The 20,498-nt window shown below is 41.7% G+C and overlaps 1 protein-coding gene and 1 pseudogene across 31 annotated transcripts in view; one reads left to right on the top strand and one right to left on the bottom strand.

The window, feature by feature from the left end:
* Nucleotides 1-20,498, bottom strand: part of SGK3 (serum/glucocorticoid regulated kinase family member 3) — a 147,716-nt gene that overhangs the window by 79,260 nt on the left and 47,958 nt on the right. For 14 of the 31 annotated variants that reach the window (XM_077943706.1, XM_077943710.1, XM_077943704.1 and 11 more), the window contains exon 1: nt 8,579-8,693. The exons of 14 other annotated variants lie outside the window; for them this stretch is intronic. The gene's annotated coding sequence lies outside the window, so the exon portion shown is untranslated. 3 more of the 31 variants (XM_077943712.1, XM_077943722.1, XM_077943732.1) reach the window with 2 other exon arrangements.
* PTTG3P (pituitary tumor-transforming 3 (pseudogene)) lies at nt 17,433-18,065 on the top strand (annotated as a pseudogene).

The following is a 20,498-nucleotide window of genomic DNA, read 5'->3' as shown; positions in this document are numbered from 1 at the left end:
GGAGAGTGCAGTTAGCCTCGAGACTGCACCACTACACTCCAGCCTAGGCAACAGAGCAACACTGTGTCTCAAAAACAAACAAACAAACAACAACAACAACAAAACTATAAAATTCCTACACACACACACACACACACACACACACACACACACACACACACACTAGCCTAGCATGATGGTATGCACCTGTAATCCCAGCCACTCAGGAGGCTGAGGTGGGAGAATCGCTTGAGCCCAGGAGGTGAAGGTTGCAGTGAGTCAAGATCGCATCACTGCACTCCAGGCCGGGTGCCAGAGCAAGACCCTATCTTAAAAAACAAAAATAGGCCAGGCATCGTGGCTCACACCTGTAATCCCAGCACTCTGGGAGGCCGAGGCGGGTGGATCTTAAGGTCAGGAAGTCGAGACCATCCTGGCTAACACGGTGAAACCCCGTCTCTACTAAAAATACAAAAAAATTAGCTGGACATGGTGGGGGGTGCCTGTAGTCCCAGCTACTCCAGAGGCTGAGGCAGGAGAATGGCGTGAACCCGGGAGGCAGAGCCTGCAGTAACCTGAGATCGCACTACTGCACTCCAGCCTTGACAGAGCGAGACTCCTTCTCAAAAAAAAAAAAAAAAAAAAAAAAAAGAAAACACTTGCAAAAGATTCAGCCAATAAAGGACTGTTATCTAAAATATACAAAGAACTCTTTAAAAAACAAGAAAACAATCTGATTAAAATATGGACAAAATACCTTAACAGATACCTCACCAAAGAAGATATACAGATGGCAAATGCAAATAAGCATATTCCACATCATGTCACCAGGAAATGCAAATTAAAATGAGATACCATTACATACTTTTCAGAAATGGTCAGAATCCAGACCACTGACAACATCACATGCTGGTGAGGATAGGGAACAGCAGGAACTCTCATTCACTGTTGGTAGGAATCAAGAATGGTACAGCCACTCTGGCAGTTTGGCCGTTTCTTACAAAACTAAACATATTCTTACTATACAATCCAGAAGTTGTACTCCTTGATATTTACCCAAAGAAGCTAAACACTACGTGCACACAAAAACCTGTAAATGGATGTCTCTAGCAACTTTATTCATAATTGCCAAAACTTGGAAGCAACCAAGATGCCCTACTATAGGTGAATAGATTAATACACTGTAGTACATCCAGACAATGAAATATTTTTCAGTGCTAAAAAGAAATAAGCTATCCAGCCATACGAAGACATGCAGAAATCTTAAATGTGTATCATTATGTGAAAGACGCCAATCTGAAAAGGCTGCATACTGCATGATTCCAATTATACGATATTCTAGAAAAGGCAAAACTATGAAAACAGTAAAAAGATCAACAGCTGCCAGGGGCTGGGACACAGGGTGAAACGATGACTAGACAGAGGATTTTTAAGGCAGTGAAAATACTCTGTGACACTGTAATGATGGACACATGTCATTATACATTTGTCCAAACCCACAGAATGTACAACACCAAGAGTGAACCCTAATGGAATCTATGGACTTTGGGTTATTACGATGTGTTAACGTAGGTTCACCGATTATAACATATGTACCACTCTGGTGGGGGATATTGACAACTGGGGGTGCTGTACATGTGTGGCGACACAGATATATGGGGAACTCTGTACTTTCCTAATTTAGCTATGAAAAAAAAGTAAAAAAAAAAAAAAAACCATACACAAACCCTGGGCGTGGCAAGGGGAACTGACCCAATAAATAAAAAAAGGAATTGGGATGGGACTATTTCTGAGAAGGGAATAGACCCTATGAATAGGTTTCATTTTAAATTACATTAAAAGCACCTTCCCAGCAAATTCTAACCCCAAACTAACTGCTTACTTTACTGAAAGTCTACTGTAAGAGTATATATAGTCTGTGTATGTTTATTTCTGCCTCTCAGGACACTAGCTCCAAACACATCCCAAATGTTTCAACAGAAACAAAGGACATCTTTGTCACATCTGTAAATTAAATTCACTGCAGAACAGATTTTTTAAAAAGTCAACAGGCTCTACCAATGAAAGATACATAGTAACCTTCTCCCCTCCCCTCCCCTCACACATCACATGATGAATCAGTTACAACTTTTCCTGTTTTCCTTTCTTACTGATACATCCTTCCTCTAATTCCCACTCCACCCCCATCTTTGATTTTTCCAACATTCTGTAATCACAAAGCAGTCCCAGTTTTTCCTAGGTTTACTACATCTCTATTTAAGCACCTTTTATTTATCCGATTCTTGATAAAAGTGATATATGAATTAAAAATAAAGTACATGCAAAATAGCCAATGTTGGCACTAAAACAGTATTGAAGAAGAGTGTTGTGCACCAACAACTTGAGAAGAGTGTCCAAGAAGCTCAACTAAAGTCACATGAGCCAGCTCCATTTTATTACAAACATTTAGAAAAGGGCCTGGGTGAGGAAGTGGAAGTAACCACTGACAGCCCTTTGTTTTCTCCATATAGGATAAAACTGCTAAAATAAACCAGGCATGGTGTCTCATGCTTCTAATCCCAATTATTCAGGAGGCTGAGGCCGGATGATAGCTTGAGCCCAGGAGTTTCAGGCTGCAGTGAGCTATGATTGCAGCAATGCACTCCCATCCTAAGTGACAGAGCTAGATCCCGTCTCTTTAAGAAACCAAACCAAACAAAATACTGCTAGGATAGGAGGAAGGTCCTAAATTTACTCCAGCCATGCCATGTCCCTCTACTTGGTCCAGAACTGACTAGTAGAGATGGTAGCTGTGGCAGCAAGGCTGTCCTATCGTTCTCAGCCTCCCAAGGTCACTATCTTGGGTTCTCAACCACCAGAATGCCTGCTCTATTCCAAAACTCCCAAGTTTTTCCATTTGTAGGCACACTCCAAGCATATCTTACAGGCAAATGTGAACATACAATACTCCCAAGGCAAATTCCTAGAGGACTGTGGTGACTGGCAGAGTGATGGGGCCTGGGGTCAAGCTGGTTCTGAACTGAAGAGGTTGGCAGAATTCAGATTGTCCAGGCCCAACAAAACAACACCCAAAAAGACAAAAATCACCATCATGTCTCATAGAGTCTCTTGGGAGAACCTCCAACCTGCTCTCTGCTTCCATTCTAAACTCCCTCCAATCCATCTTCTCCCCAGTAGCCAGACCAATTTATTTTTATCACTGTAAATCTGATCATTTCACTTCTTGCCTAACCCCTTTCCACGGCTTCCCACCACCCTTAGAATAAAATCCAAACTGTGGATTATTGCTGACAGACTACAATCCCTCACAGGGCCTAATGTTACTCTGCATAAGTCTCCAGCTGTACCCACAAGGGCCTCTGGCCTCTGTGTTCACTAGACACACGCCAGAACAACCTCCTTCGTATTTCGCACACGTTCCAAGCCCTTTCCCATCTCGTCTCTTGTACCAGTGGCCCCTCTGTTTGGGACACTCTCTCATCAGCTCTTCACACCAACGCCTTGTTCAAAAGTCACTTCTTCCAACAAACTTCACGGTCACCCTAATGTGCTCCCTCCCCAAGTTAATCTTCCCTCATCATGTTGTTTATTTCCATTTCAGCATTTATGGATTGCAACTAGGATTGCAGTTGCTTGCTTATTGAGAGCCTCCCTGACTAGGGTGTAGGGACTGTGACTTATTGACTGCCATACACTTAGAAGGCCCTAATAAAACCTTTCATTGATTTATTAAACAGGTGGAGAGAGACATTTAGAAATTCCAACTTGCCAAAGTGTGCTAGTGAAATCTTCAGTGACCAATGCCTCATTATTCCTTCATCAATCTCCTGAATCATCAATTTCTGCCTCTTCACTGGATCACTCCAAATATGTACTAATATGCTATATCTTAATAAAATCCTCCCTTAAAACATAGATTTACTATTTAATGATACGTAGTATTTACCATGTGCTGGGGGTATATCAGCATCTGTACCCTCATTTTTTATTATTTTTATGAATGATTCTATCTGATAATACACTTAACTAAGGCTTTATAAAATCAAGGAGATCTCAGGATAAACACAGATGCTTATGCAGTGGGATAAAGGAAACTTTACTGTAAAGTAAATATTTGCTTTCCAAATTCTTCTGACACTGAAACTATTATCACATTACTGAAAACTTCCCAAAGCACAAAAATTACAACCAATTGCATATTTAAATTATAATACTTATTTAAATTACACTACTTAATTTCAAATCCTGACCTTACAGTGGCTATGTTATTAGTAAAGACAACATGCAGAATTTTACTTTAATATTTTAACATTTCAAAAATTAGGGCACATATATATCCCTAATTTTATACATACATATGTATAAAATGTGTATATGTATAAAATGTATATATATAAAATGTGTATATATATATATTGCCCCCCATCTAACAATAGAAACTGCTGCTTCATCATAGGAATAGTAAAATAAATTTAGACCTATATCTATAAGCACCTGAATGAAAACAAGTTAATGTATGCCCTAGAATGGAAAAACTTCAGTTAAGGTTTGGAAGGCCACAGGAGAAAAGATAAAATTAAGTGACAGAAACATTTACACAAGCTCTTGAGTAAAGTTTTAATCTGAAAGAGTCACAAGTAAAATAAAATCATTGACTCAACTGGAATATGTGCAAGGATATGCTTGTAATATAAAATTCCGCAAAATGTGTTAAATGCTGATATCAAACTTAGTAAAATTGTAAACTTCAACAATAGTAAACTCAAGTATCTCATATCTACCACCTTTTTCTGAAGGACTAAAAACTTCTGGCATATATACCTTTCTCCACATATCCAGGACAATCAGGAAAAAGGTATGAACTTTTTTTTTAAGATCAAACAATGAAAGGAAAGAAAGTAAATTACTTTCTGCAGACCAGAGAGAAAGAGAATCTTCAGTCCTATCTTGTACAGAAACAAAGCAAAGAAACAGTATTACATGTGCCTAGAGATAAAAAAAACAAAATATATTTTAGGAATAAGACTCCACAAAATCCTAAGCTGCAGATATTGCTCCATAAAGTTGTCCTCTCCTGATGGTTTTCCGAATTTACTGTGTACTTTTAAAAACATCTGCCTGTCCATCCACATGCGTTTTGGATATGCTGCTCTCTCTACACCCACTCCCCTCTATAAATCCAGACCTCAGTGTCTTCATTTGAATCTTTTTACTTAGTACTGACATTTTCCTTGTTATCTTCTTCATTTGTCTATACTGTAGAAATAATTGTTGAAGCTCAATATTTAACGATTTAAAGTTCTGTTTGATATAATTTTAAGTTCATGTTTATTTAAAAAAGTTAAGAGGCTGGGCGCGGTGGCTCACGCCTGTAATCCCAGCACTTTGGAAGGCTGAGGTGGAAGGATCATGAGGTCAGGAGATCGAGACCATCCTGGCTAACACGGTGAAACCCTGCCTCTACTAAAAATACAAAAAATTAGCCGGGCGTGGTGGCGGGCACCTGTAGTCCCAGCTACTCGGGAGGCTGCGGCAGGAGAATGGCATGAACCCGGCAGGCAGAGGGAGCAGAGTGCTGAGATCGCGCCACTGCACTCCAGTCTGGGCGACAAAGAAAAAAAAGAAAAAAAAAAAGAAGCAGATAAGTAGGTGTGGGTCTTATTTTTCCTTTAAAAGAAACTGAAATGTGTGTGTGCATGCTTCTTGTCCTCCAGGACATGAAAAAAATAAAGAAAAGACCAATGCCCTAAGATTTCGAATTCAAAGTAGACTGTGCTAAATTCTCTACGAAAGTCACCAGCACTCAGAGGAAGAAAAAGCCACTTCCAACTGAACTTTAGATATTTGGTAGGGGGTGGCAGGGGCCGCATGTGAGGGGGGTTTGAAGAATGGGAACTCAAAACAGAAAGGGCAGCAGAAGTTCTTACTAGAAACAGGGAACAGCCACTAGTCCACTATGTCTAAATCCCCGCCCACGTCGGAGAAAAAGATCAACTCATCAATAAAAAACAGAAAGAGAAACTGTCATGAAGCAACACTCATCTTGGGATTTTATAGGGCATCACCATTTGAAGCCTTATTCTACTGTCATATTTACAAATCTAAACTGGAACTCACTCTCTTCATCTATAGGAGATACAGACTGTAAAAGTGGGCTTGAAATCATGTTGGAGGGAATTCTGAATGTCAGGTTTTTCACTCTGGATTTCATTCTGCAGGTAAGGATGTGAAGGCACTTGAAATGGGAACTGCAGTGCTGTAGGTGTCAAATGGAAGGGAATGAAGAAATGGGCTTGGCAACAACAGGAGAGGCAGGTTTGCAAAAAAAAAAAGTGACAGATGAAATAACTTGGTAGCTATTTGCATGTGGGGTACAAAGGTAAAAGAAAGAATTAACATTGCCTCAAGATGTTATTCCTGGGTAACTAGGAATAAATAAAATGGAAGGAAGGGAAAATAGGGCAAAATGACAGTGAATTAGCTTAACTAATTACTAGTCTTGTTGGAAATGTCCGCATCAGATCCATGAATTTGGTACCTCTGTGTGCCGGGCACTATTTTCAAGCATTTAGGATACAACAGTGAACACAACTGGCAAACAACTTTACCCACATGGAACTTACGCTCGTCAGACAACAGATAATGAATAAGTAAATAAACAGGTCAATATATAAGTGTGGTGTTGTATGCAATTTTAAATAGGAAGGTAACATCTAAACAAACACCCAGAGGTGAAGGAGTGAGCTATACAAAGAGCTGGGGAAGAGTCAGCAACTAACAAAACAATAGCTTAAAATAATTTCACTCCACAATGCTTTTGAAGTTAGCAGCCACATTGCGACATACCTCTTTGGGACCCAGTCCTATTTCCTTGGGCGAGCATTCAGGGTTCCACTTCCTGACTCTATCCTACCCAATCAAGAAAACTTCACCAATAAAACGGCGATAAAAAACTGCCTAGTGGGTCAATTTGTTTATACTGGCTGTTTACATTCCCTACATGGGAGAAGAGGACTGCATTTTAAAAGGACAAAACCAAAGCACATTAGAACATGTTTGTACAAAGCTTAAGAAGACAATCATCTTGTTCTCAAAGCAATAATTAATGTAGCAACTTTGAGACTTGTGATTTAAATCAAAGGTACTGAAGAAAGATTATGAATCATGCAATTAAGCTACCAAGCAGGATACTGCTGGAGAGGAAAGCGATTCACAGCACCATAAAACTGTCAAAAATAAAGACAGTAACTATCATCAAAACTAGAAATAATATCATCATTTGATTTTATACTTTGTTGATCAGCAGAGCTGAATTCTAGCCTAAGCTCCGCCATTTATTGGTTCTGAGTCTTTGGCCTCATCCTTATCTGTAAAGACCAGCTGGTCTGATTTTTCAGATTCCTTTCAATTCTGAGATTCCCTGCAGCAAGCTACGGTTCCTATGATGTTTATTTATGTATTGGGGGTGCTCTGTTTTACTTAGGTTTGCAATAATAGTACAAATAAGCATCCACCCAAAATAACACAACTTAAATGTTCTGTATAAAGCGATATGAACTGCTTTTAAACAAACCCGCCTGAACTTGGTGCTTAAAATGAGGCTACATTCACCGTAAAGGCGCTGCCTCTTTTTTCATCCCTGTTTTAGAACAGCCTTCAAGACTCTGAGGTTTCTGTGGATGTGATTTGGAACAAGGTGGATGATCACATCAGGTAACACCCCTAGTGAAAGAAAAGAGACCTTTTCTTGTGAAACTTGGTCTAAGAAAACTGTTCCAAAGGAATCCCCAAGCATTTCTAGCAACAGCTCTGAGGAAAGAAAGCACGTATATCTGGTGATGGCAATTCTTGACATTAATGCTCATCTGAATGCATAATAAAGAAAACAGCCAAAGTTTATTGTGGACTATGAGCCAGGTATTAACTCATTTAATCTTCAAAAACTGCTGTAAGTTTGGAACTATCATTATCTCCATTTTACATACGCTAAAACTAAGGCATAGAAAAGCTAACCAAATTGCCCAAGTTTTCTCAGTTAATAAATAGATTCAAAACCATGACTCCAGCTCCAAAGTCTGCGTGCTTCATCTCCAAGATACACTCCCTATGTAACCCCTGCTGTCCATGTTTAAGTAACAGTCCTGTTTCTACTACACCTTCCTTACAAACTGAATAACACAAAGTAAAAGTAAAGCCCCACTGCAAACTCACTATCGGGTTTCTCCTCCTGTCCTGAACCACAAACTATAAATATATTTTAAAGATATACAAACTTGACAGTACCTGAGACTTCTCGACATTTAGAGGGGATGTGTGTGGGACAACTCAAACATTTCCTGTCTCGGACCAAGTGCAGTGAATGAGTGCTGCGAAGCCGCAGCATGCCTGGGTGTGGAACCGGCGTCTCCTCTCAGGGGTTCACAGGAGGGGCCGCCCGCGCGCCCCGCCCCGCGCTCCTGATGGGCGCGGAAACGGCACTGGGGCCCGTCACGCCACACCTGCCTCCCGCGCCCCCGGGGTCCCTCCACCTGGCCCGCGCAGTGCCCGGGCTGTTCTCCGCCAGGCTTCCTCGCGCAAGCTCGATGAGCCACACGCTTACCTTCGGGGACCCACCCCCGGCGCGTGGCGAACGGGAAGCACCGCCACTGCTGCGCCACACTCGGCCAGGACCTGCGTCGTGCCACCACCTCCCAGCGGCGCCGGCTGCGCTCCCTGCGGGGGCCAAACCTGTAGGCCCCGCCCCCTGCGGCAGGCCCCGCCCTCACCAATCACCGCCGGCCACGCCCGAATATAGGCTCGATCAGCCCCGCCCTCGGAGCTCATCGACCGCGCCCCCGAAGGAGCAGCGGGCGGGGTGCAACCCCTGGGCCTTAAGTAAATATGCGGGGGAGGAAAGGCGGGAATCCAGCGGATGGGAGAGAGAAAACGAGAGGACCCCCGCGGGGAAAGTGAAGAGAGCCTTGGGCGGGGTCGGGGAATAAGAAGGCACTCTCCCCAGGTTCCCGCTAAAGTGTAGACCTCAAAACAACCGCGCTCATTCAAGACATTGGCATAATCTCATTTTCCTCGGGCAGGGTAGGAGTCACACACCAATTCAGGGCTCCAGGCGAGAAACGTCGTTGGGAATGGGATTCAGAGGAGCAAAGAAAGGAAGCAATTCCTTTACTAGTCTCCACCACACATCCTTTACTTCAAAACCTGGGGAGTCGGCTCCCATTAAGAATCCTCGAGCTTAAATTGTTAATTAATCCCATTCCCTTCATAAATTGTTAATCAATCCCGTTCGCTTCAAACAGTTCAGGCGCATCACGAGAGAGCAGACGCGGCCGGGTTTGGCATGAATGTCCGTAGTGTGCTACTCTAAGGTTTGCGTCTCGGTGTACAGATAAAGGAAAACCAGAATCCTCAAAACGACTTGTTTTAATTATTAATGCATCTGAGTCTGGACGGTGAAAAACGGCTTGAGGCATTAAGCCAATAACTGAGTCGGGCACAGTTCCTACAGTCCCAGCTACTCCAGGGGCTGAGGCAGGAGAATCACTTGAGCCCAGGAGTTCTAGGCCAGCCTGGACCTGCATAGCAAGACCCTGTTTCTAAAATAAAAATAATATAACTAATGAATATGGCAGGGAAACAAAGGGCTCACTTTGCCAGTAAGCAGGATTGATATACAGTAACCTTTATTACAAGAATTTCAGAAAATAATGCCAAGAGGCCAGCCTGGCTCTGTAGCCTTAAGGGAAGCCACAATATCCGAAGTCCTCAATTTGCTTATCAGTAAAATGAGGGGATTTAGCCTGGTGACCTCATGGGCTCCAAATGCCCTCTCATACTCTAGAGTTTGTCCTGCCAGGCTCTACTCATAGGAGAGGGGAAAGAATGCAGGGAAGTATTGTCTAGTCAGGAGTTACTCAGAGAAATTGGAAATTTTTAGAAAAAGCTTCAGGGATCTCTGGAATCACTTCATTCGACCTCTCCCTTCCGACTTTCCTGTTTGTAATAATAATAGTACACCAGTCCCTGACACATACCCTTATCAACAGTTTCCCTTTTCTTTTTTGACCCACAGTCTGAAAAAATTAAATGGAAAATTCTAGAAATAAACAATAAGTTGTAAATGGTATGCTGTTCTGAGCAGTGTGATAGAATCTCACACTATCCCAATCCACCTACCTTCAATGTGAAGCCTCCCTCTGTCCAGTTTGTCCATGCTGCAGATGTTAACCACCTGCTAGTCACTTAGTAGGCATCTCTATCATCAGGTTGGCTGTAGAGGTGTCACAGTGCTTGTGTTCAAGGAACCCTTATTTTGCTTCATGATGGCCCCAAAGTGCACGAGTTGTGATGCTGACATATTGTTATAATTGTATTTTATTATTAGTTATGGTAGTTAATCTCTTACTGTGCCTAATTTAGAGAGTAAACATTATTGTAGGCATGTATATATAGGAAAAAAACAGTTTAGATTGCGGTTCAGTACTATCCGCAGTTTCAGGGAACCACTGGGAGTTTTAGAAGGTACCCCCTTGGCTAAGGGGGTAATACTGTATCGTTCTTGCCCTAACTCAAAACTTTTGACTCTTCCCTCTCAGTCCTCACGTTTGGTCACCAGGTCCTTGGCTTTCTCCTTTACAGAGTCTCTTCAATGACTCTTCCATTTTCACTGCCATCTCTGTATAAAGAACAGATTCAAAGAACTCAGGGTGTTTGATCTGATCCTAACCTACATTTCCCACCTAATCTCCAACTCACTCTTGTGTATTCAGCTGTTTGACAGACTGTCTCCTCAACGTACAGAATCCACGACTTATAGCTAACATCCCTGCCACTGTACATGCAAACCCACTGCCTCCCAGCTGGAATACCCTCTTCTCAGTCCTAGCTACCTGTCTTGACTACAATAGCCCAGCTCAGGGACGTCTCTATGCAATAAAATGCTATAATACTTAGGATCTGCACCACTCACGTTAGCATGTAGCAGGGCTACTTTGTTTTGTTTTCTGCTATTTAGAATCTTTATTTCAAGCCAGTTATGGTGGCTCACACCTGTAATCCCAGCACTTTGGGAGGCCAAGGCAGGCAGATCACTTGAGCTCAAAAGTGGAGTTTGAGACCAGCCTGAGCAACATGGTGAAACCCCATCTCTACAAAAAAATTTAAAAATTAGCCAGGTGAACATGGTGAAACCCCGTCTCTACTAAAAATACAAAAAAATTAGCCAGGCGTGGTGGCAGGCACCTGTAGTCCCAGCTACTCAGGAGGCTGAGGCAGGAGAATGGCATGAACCCAGGAAGCAGAGCTTGCAGTGAGCCGAGATCATGCCACTGCACTCCAGCCTGGGCAACAGAGCGAGACTCTGTCTCAAAAAAAAAAATGAGCCAGGTGTAGTGGTGCACGTCTGTAATCCCAGCTACTTGGGAGGCTGAGATAGGAGGATCGCTTGACCCTAGAAGGTACAGGCTGCAATGAGCCGAGATTACGCCACTGCACTCCAGCCTGGGTGACAGAGTGAGACCCTGCCTCAAAAAAAAAAAAAAAAAAAAAAAAAAAAAGAATATTTATCTTGCTGGGCACAGTGGCTCATGCCTGTAATCCCAGTACTTTGGGAGGCCAAGACGGGAGGATTTCTTGAGCCCTGGTGTTCCAGAGTAGCTGCAGCAATACAGCGAGATCCCATCTCTATAAAAAATTAACCAGGCATGGTCCCTGGCTAATTAGTCCCAGCTACTTATGAGGCTTAAGTGAGAAGATCACTTGAGCCCAGGTGGTCAAGGCTACAGTGAGTCATGATTGCACCATTGCACTCCAGCTTGGGTGACAGAGGGAAAGCCTGTCTCAAAACAAACAAAAAAGAATATTTATCTCTAAAACTAAACTTTAAACCTTTTTTTTTTGAGACAGAGTCTCGCTCTGTCACTCAGGCTAGAGTGCAGTGGCGCAATCTTGGCTCCCTGCAACCTCTACCTCCCAGGCTCAACCAATTCTGCTGCCTCAGCCTCCCGAGTAGCTGGGATTACAGGAATGCACTATCACGCCTGGCTAATTTTTGTATTCTTACTAGAGGTGATGTTTCATGATGTTGGCCAGGCTGATCTCAAACTTCTGACCTCAAGTGATTTGCTGGCCTCAGCCTCCCAAAGTGCTGGGATTACAGGTATGAGCCACCACACCCAGCCAACTTAAAACTATTTACTAGATGTCCCCAGGCCCCAGTCAACCAGGAATAAAAGTTTTCAATATCTTGAGGCTGGGCGCTGTGGCTCATTCCTGTAATCCCAGCACTTTGGGAGGCCGAGGCGGGCTAATCACAAGGTCAGGAGATCGAGATCATCCTGGCTAACATGGTGATAACCCCGTCTCTACTAAAAAAATACAAAAAAAATTAGCTGGGCGTGGTGGGGGGGCGCCTGTAGTCCCAGCTACTCGGGAGGCTGAGACAGGAGAATGGCGTGAACCTGGGAGGCAGAGATTGCAGTGAGCCGAGATTGCCCCACTGTACTCCAGCCTGGGCGACAGAGCGAGACTGTGTCTCAAAAAAAAAAAAAAAAAAAAAAATTAGCCAGGCGTAGTGGCGGGTGTCTGTAATCCCAGCTACTCAGGAGGCTGAGGCAGGAGAATGGCGTGAACCCAGCAGGGGGAGCTTGCAGTGAGGTGAGATCGTGCCACTGCACTCCAGCCTGGGCAACACAGCAAGACTCCCGTCTCAAGAAAAAAAAAAATCCAATATCTTAAGAAGGCAAAAAGAAATTATAGAGTCATCCATAATTAGGCTGTTCAGATTACCTATAACAGCAAGATTCTGTTTTTCTCTGAAATATTATGATACTGAAGTAACACCAGTTACTTCATGCTAACCAAATGCTTTGATTGGCAGTTACATGTGACTGATTCATAAAAATGGAAAAGTAAATGATAAGACTTTTTTGGAAGACTAAGTCTTTGAGATTCATGGAGGTAAATAAAAAGTAACCTACCCACTCTTCTTCACCTCATTGCCCAAACAAGTGGTATACCCATAGTAAATGCTTAAAAATATATTAATCAGTCCATGATTATTTTCAACTTTCCTTAAGTCCTCTCTCTCCTTCACTAAATACTAAAACACTGGTCTTTTCTTTTTCATGGAAATAAGATAGTGAGAGCTTCCTCTTTTTTTTTTTTTTTTTTTTTTTTTGAGACAAGAGTTTCGCTCTTGTTGCCCAGGCTGGAGTGCAATGGTGTGAGCTCGGCTCGCTGCAACCTCCGCCTCCCAGGTTCAAGTGATTCTCCTGCCTCAGCCTCCCAAGTAGCTGGGATTACAGGCACGCACCACCACGCCCAGCTAATTTTATTTTAGTAGAGATGGGGTTTCTCCATGTTAGTCAGGCTGGTCTCAAACTCCTGACCTCGTAATCCGCCCACCTCAGCCTCCCAAAGTGCTGGGATTACAGGCATGAGCCACTGCACCCGGCTCCTCTTTTAATTTCAAAGAAATCCTCAAGAATAAGTGAAAAAGAATCACACAGCATTTCTTGGAGTTGGACTAGAAAGGTTTTCAGTGTTCTAGAAATAAACCCTTGCATCACAGCAAATTCTCTATGTTAGCAAGCTCTATGTACCATTAAGGTCTTTAGAGAGTAAATTTTCCTTAACTGCAACCTTACCCAGACGGTAAAATAGAAACAGAACCCAGTTTGCAGAATGACTACCAAGTAAGAGTAAAAACTGATTTGCAATCTATCAATGGCCCCTTGTGTTTTGAAAATGTCAACGGCACATTTCAGGGAGGCCCCAGAGTTCTAAAGTCTGTCCCAAACAATCTATAAATCACTAGTCACAGCAAACCTTTATAATGTTCTAGAGATTTAAGAAGTATTAAATAGACTAAATAATAATCACACTTCATCTATAGAGTGGGTTGTACCAGAGGCTATTGGTAATAGACTCTTGGAACTCTTCTCTACCTCTCTTCAAAACGTGAAGTGACTATTAAGAGTAAAGCCTTAGGGGACTTCTGAATCCAGACAACATGGAGTAATAAGGACCAAATTGGCCCTCCCACCTGAACCAACCAAAAGGAAAAAGGAAAAAGAGCCAGACAAAATATATAAAACATCTGTTTTCAAGATACTGGATATCAGGCAGTGAAAGAAAATGATTCCTAAGCAAACAAAGTTTACCCCAGCTTACTACTTTCAGATACCTTACACACCATGACATAGGAAGTGGAATGAAGGAGAGCCCAGCAGACTCCCCGAGTTGAGATGATTCGGCTATGAATCCAGGAAGAACAAGATGGTTACAGTTCACAAGACAGTGTACAAGAGGAAGTTAAGTGCACAGAGAACCCTAGAGACCTGCCGAAGGTTCTCCCGGAGAATGTGACAATGCGGATCAGTGCATGCATGTGAAGAAACTATAAAAAGTACAGCAAAGAAAAAAACATATGAAAGCATTAGACAGAATACCACTGAAAACTCACAGAGGGCCAGGAATAGTGACTGTTCCCATCAGGTAGACTAGAAACGCTCCTAACTCAATGGAGGTAGAATACTAAGAAGAGTCTTACCTTACTTAAACTGGGGGGGAATTAGCCCTAGAATAAATACTGCTTGAGTCCTGCCAAAAAAAAAAAAATAATATGGAAGTAAGATCTGAAAGGATTGAACTATTTCCTAGTAATTTACCTCTATCTCAAATTAAAATCCAGGCATATTTATGAACTATTTCCTCGTAATTTAACTCTATCTCAAATTAAAATCCAGGCATATTTATAAGAACAGAAAAATATCCAGCATCCAGCAAGGAAAAAAATCACAATGTCTGACATTCAATATTGAATATGTGGCATTCAGTATTACAAGGCATGCAAAGAAACAGAAAAATATGACCAATAATGAGATTAAAAAGTAATCACTAGGGGCCGGGTGCGGTGGCTCACGCTTCAGCACTTTGTGAGGCTGAGGCGGGCGGATCATGAGGTCAGGAGATCAAGACCATCATGGTGAACATGGGGAAACTCTGTCTCTACTGAAAATACAAAAAAAATTAGCTGGGCGTGGCGGTAGGCGCCTTTAGTCCCAGATACTAGGGAGGCTGAGGCAGGAGAATGGCGTGAACCCGGGAGGTGGAGCTTGCAGTGAGCGGAGATTGCCCCACTGCACTCCAGCCTGGGCAATAGAGCGAGACTCCGTCTCAAAAAAAAAAAGAAAAAAAAAAGTAATCACTAAAACTGACCTGCAACTGACATAGATGTTAGAATTAGCTGACTAGGACATTAAAACAGTTATAATGGTAATGTAGGCAGGTCTTGGTGGCTCACACCTGTAATCCCACTTTGAAAGGACAAGGTGGCCGGGCGCAGTGGCTCAAGCCTGTAATCCCAGCACTTTGGGAGGCCGAGACGGGCGGATCACGAGGTCAGGAGATCGAGACCATCCTGGCTAACACGGTGAAACCCCGTCTCTACTAAAAATACAAGAAAATTAGCCGGGCGAGGTGGCGGCGCCTGTAGTCCCAGCTACTCGGGAGGCTGAGGCAGGAGAATGGCGTGAACCCGGGGGAGCGGAGCTTGCAGTGAGCCGAGATCGCGCCACTGCACTCCAGCCTGGGGCACAGAGCAAGACTCCGTGTCAAAAAAAAAAAAAAAAAAGAAAGGACAAGGTAAGGAGATCCCTTCATTTCAGGAGTTCAAGACCAGCTTGGGCAACATAGGGAGATCCCATCTCTACAAAATAATAATAATAATAACAACAATAGTAATATATTCAAAAAGTTAAGTAGAGACAAAGAAAGTATAACATTTCTAAATCTGACTTTTAGAGATGAAAACAATAATCTCTAAAGTGGAAAATACACTGGATAGGATTAACAGAAGACTAGACATTACAGAAGAAAAGATTAGTAAACTTGAAGACAGCAATAGAAACTTTCTAAAATGTAGATAGAAAAAAGAATTAAGGCCAGGTGCAGTAACCCACACCTGTAATCCCAGCATTTTGAGAGGCTGAGGCAGATGGATCACTTGAGGCCTGGAGTTCAAGACCAGCCTGGCCAACATGGCAAAATCCCATCTCTACTAAAAATACAAAAATTAGATGGGCATGGTGGTGCATACCTGTAGTCCCAGCTACTTGGGAGTCTGAGGCATGAGAATCATTTGAAGCCAGGAGGCGGAGGTTTCAGTGAGCAGAGATTGTGCCACTGTACTCTAGCCTGGGCAACAGAGTGAGACTCTGTTTCAAAAAACCAAAAAAAAGAGAAACGTAAAGAGAATCGATGAGCTGTGGAAAAATGTAAGCAGCCTAATATACTTGCAATTAGATTCCCTTAAGGAGAAGATAAGGATGGTGTTGGAGGATGGGATAGGAAAACGCATTTGTAGAAATTATGGCTGACATATTCCCAAATTAGATGAAAACTATAAACTCACAGATCTGACAAGTGCAATGAATTCAAACACTAGAAACATGAAGAAAACTACACCAAGGCACATCATAATAAAAGTACTAAAAACCAGTGATAAAGTCTTAATAGCAGCCAGAAGAAAAGATATGTTATATACAGAGGAACAAAGTTAAAAATGTCAGCATATTTCTCATCAGAAATAGTACAAGTGGCCGGGCACAGTGGCTCATGCCTGTAATCCCAACACTTGTGGAGGCGGAGGAGGGCAACGGGCAGATCACCTGAGGTCAGGAATTTGAGATGAGCCTGGCAAATATGGTGAAACCTGGACTCTACTAAAAATACAAAAATTAGCTAGGTGTGGTGGCGCATGCCTGTAATTCCAGCTCCTCAGGAGGCTGAGGCAGGAGAATCACTTGAACCTGGGGGGCAGAGGTTGCAGTGAGCTGAGATGGCACCACTGTACTCCAGCCTGGGTGACAAAGCAAGATTCCGTCTCAAAAAAAAAAAAAAAAAAAAAAATTACAAGCAAGAAGTAGAGCAACATCTATGACGTACTGAATAAAAAAATTTGTCAACCTAAAATTCTTTACCTAGCACAAATATCCTTCAAAATCAAAGATACATAAAGATCAAAGATACATAAAGCTATATAAAGATTTTTTCAGACTGAAAAAAAAGCTGAAAAATTCATAACCAGTTGACTCATACAACAAGAAACATTCAAGGAAGCCCTTCAGATATAGAAAAGTTATTCTGGATTTCTGGAAATTACTAACAAATGAAGAGCACTTGAAATAGTAACAACAGAAGTAAACATATTTTGATTTTTTAATAATTTAAATCTCTAAAAGTTAACAACTTTAAACAAAAATAGTAATAACTTATTGTGGGTTTATATCTAATGTATCAGTAAAATATATGACAACAGTATTATAAAAGCTAGCATTAGAGACATAGAAGTATACTATTGTAAGATATATCCTATAAGTGTAAGTATTCTATAAGTGATGTGGTATAATTCAAATTAAGATAGACTGTAATAAATTAAAGATATATACTTAAATCTGGTTGAGAGCAGCAATAATCCAGAATGGCTACTCTGATCTATGTTGATAAGGAAAATGGAGAACCAGGTACCCTTGTGGCTGCAAAGGATGGGCTGAAGCTGGGGTCTGGACCTTCAATCACAGCCTTAGATGGGAGATCTTAAGTTTCAACACCACGTTTCGGCAAAACATTCAATGTTCTACCAGCCTTACCTAAAGCTACCAGGAAGGCTTTGGGAACTGTCAACAGAGCTACAGAAAAGTCAGTAAAGACCAATGGACCCCTCAAACAAAAACAGCCAATCTTTTATGCCAAAAAGATGACTGAGAAGACTGTTAAAGCAAAAAGCTCTGTTCCTGCCTCAGATGATGCCTATCCAGAAATAGAAAAATTATTCCCCTTCAATTCTCTAGGCTTTGAGAGTTTTGACCTGCCTGAAGAGCACCAGATTCCACATCTCCCCTTGAGTGGAGTGCCTCTCATGATCCTTGATGAGGAGAGAGAGCTTGAAAAGCTGTTTCAGCTAGACCCCCCTTCACCTGTGAAGATGCCCTCTCCACCATGGGAATCCAATCTGTTGCAGTCTCCTTCAAGCATTCTGTTGACCCTGGATGTTGAATTGCCACCTGTTTGTTCTGACATAGATATTTTAAATTTCTTAGTGCTTTAGAGTTTGTGGGTATTTGTATTAATAAAGCATTATTTGTTTAACAGAAAAAAAAGATACATACTTTAATCCTAAAATAAAATAACCATTAAAAGGAAAACAGGAGTTATAACTAATAAGGGAACAAAGGACATAAAATGGGATAATAATGCTTAATCCAAAATAAGGCAGAAAATGAAGAAAAATGAAACAAAGAACAGATAAATACAAAACAAATAGCAATATGAAAGACAAACTTGACCAGGCACGGTGGCTCACGCCTGTAATCCCAACACTTTGGGAGGCTGAGGCAGGCGGATCACCTGAGGTCGGGAGTTCGAGACCAGCCTGACCAACATGGAGAAATCCCGTCTCTACTAAAAATACAAAAATAGCCAGGTGTGGTAGCGCATGCATGTAATCCCAGCAGCTTGGGAGTGTGAGGCAGGAGAATCACTTGAACCCAGGAGGCAGAGATTGCGGTGAGCGGAGATTGCGCCATTGCACTCCAACCTGGGCAACAAGAGCAAAACTCCGCCTCAAAAAAAAGAAAGCTAGAGCAGCTATATGAATATATAAAGAATATTTCAAAGCAAATAATATTACTGTGGAAAGAGAAGGTCATTTAATAATGATAAAGGGGCCAATTTATCAAGAGGACATAATTCTACACATTTATGCACTTAATAACAGAGCTTCAAAATATATGAACAAAAACTGAAAATCCTTCAAGAAGAAATAGATACACCTACAATTATAGTTAGAAGTTTCAAAACCCCTTTCATAATAACACAAGTAGAGAGAAATTCAGCAAGCATATAGAAGACCTAAACAACACTATTAAACATCTTGAGATTTTATACATATATATATACACACATATATATATACACACACACACACATATATACATATACATACATACATATATATATATATATATATTTTTTTTTTTTTTCTTTAAGACGGTCTTGCTCTGTCGCCCAGGCTGAAATGCAGTTGCAATCTCGGCTCACTGCAACCTCTCTGCCTCCTAGGTTCAAGCAATTCTCCTGCCTCAGCCTCTCGGGTAGCTGAGACTACAGGCACACGCCACCAGACCCAGCTAATTTTTGTATCTTTAGTAGAGACAGGGTTTTGCCATGTTGGCCAGGCTGGTCTCAAACTTCTGGCTTCAAGCGATGCACCCACATCAGCCTTCCAAAGTGCTGGGATTACAGGTGTGAGCCACCACACCTGGCCAACTTAATTGATATTTGTAGAACACCCCAAAATAGAATATATATACTTTTCATGTGTACATAAGATATTCACCGAGGCAGACCATATTCTGAGCCATAAACTCAATAAACCTAAAACAATTCAAATCACACAAAGTATGTTCTCTAACTATAATAAAATTAAATTAGAAATCAGTAACAGCAAGACATTTGGAAAAATCTAATTTTTTTTTTTTTTGACGGAGTCTTGCTCTGTTGCCCAGGATGGAGTGCAGTGGCAGGCTCTGCCTCCCAGGTTCACACCATTCTCCTGCCTCAGCCTCCCTAGTAGCTGGGACTACAGGTGCCCACCACCACGCCCAGCTAATTTTTTGTATTTTCAGTAGAGACGGAGTTTCACCATGTTAGCCAGGCTGGTCTAGAACTCCTCACCTCAGGTGATCCACCCACCTCGGCCTCCCAAAGTGCTGGGATTACAGGCGCGAGCCACCATGCCTGGCCAAAATCCAAATATTTTGAATCCAAATATACAACCCTAAAAACCCATGGGTCAAAGAAGAAATTGAAAGGAAAATTAGAACATATTTTGCACTGAATGAAAATGAAAATATAACATATCAAACGTTGTGGAGTGCCCTAAAGTAGTACTTAGAAGGTATTGCCCATATTGGAAAAGAAAAAAAAGCTCAAATCAATGACCTCAACTTTCAACTCACCAACAATAAAAATAAGAGCAAATTGAACCGTAGTGGGAGAAAATATTTGCAAATTACATATCTCATAAGAGTCTAGTATCCAGAATATGTAAAAAACTTGTTTGACTCAACAGTAAAGACAAGTAATCCAATTTTAAAGTAGTTAAAAGACTTAAATAGGCATTTCTCCAAAAAAGATATACAAATGGCCACAGGCACATAAGAATTGCTCAACAACATTAGTCATTAGGGAAATGCAAATCCAAATCACGATGAGATACCAATTCACACTCACTAGGATGGCAGTAATAAAAAAAGTGAAAACTAAGTGTTGGTGAGGATGTGGAGAAGCTGCAGCCTTGTACATTGGTGGTGAAAATGTAAAATGCTGTGGCTGCTGTAGAAAACAATTTTGAATTTCTCAAAAAGTTTAACACAGTATTTCTGTATGACCCAGCAATTCTACTTCTAGATATATGCCCCCCCAAAAAACCGAAAATATGTATTCATACAAATACTTGT

The sequence above is a fragment of the Macaca mulatta genome, chromosome 8 (genome assembly GCF_049350105.2).
Source record: "Macaca mulatta isolate MMU2019108-1 chromosome 8, T2T-MMU8v2.0, whole genome shotgun sequence".
Taxonomy (NCBI): Eukaryota; Metazoa; Chordata; class Mammalia; order Primates; family Cercopithecidae; genus Macaca; species Macaca mulatta.
This window is presented reverse-complemented; position numbering and strand designations above follow the sequence as displayed.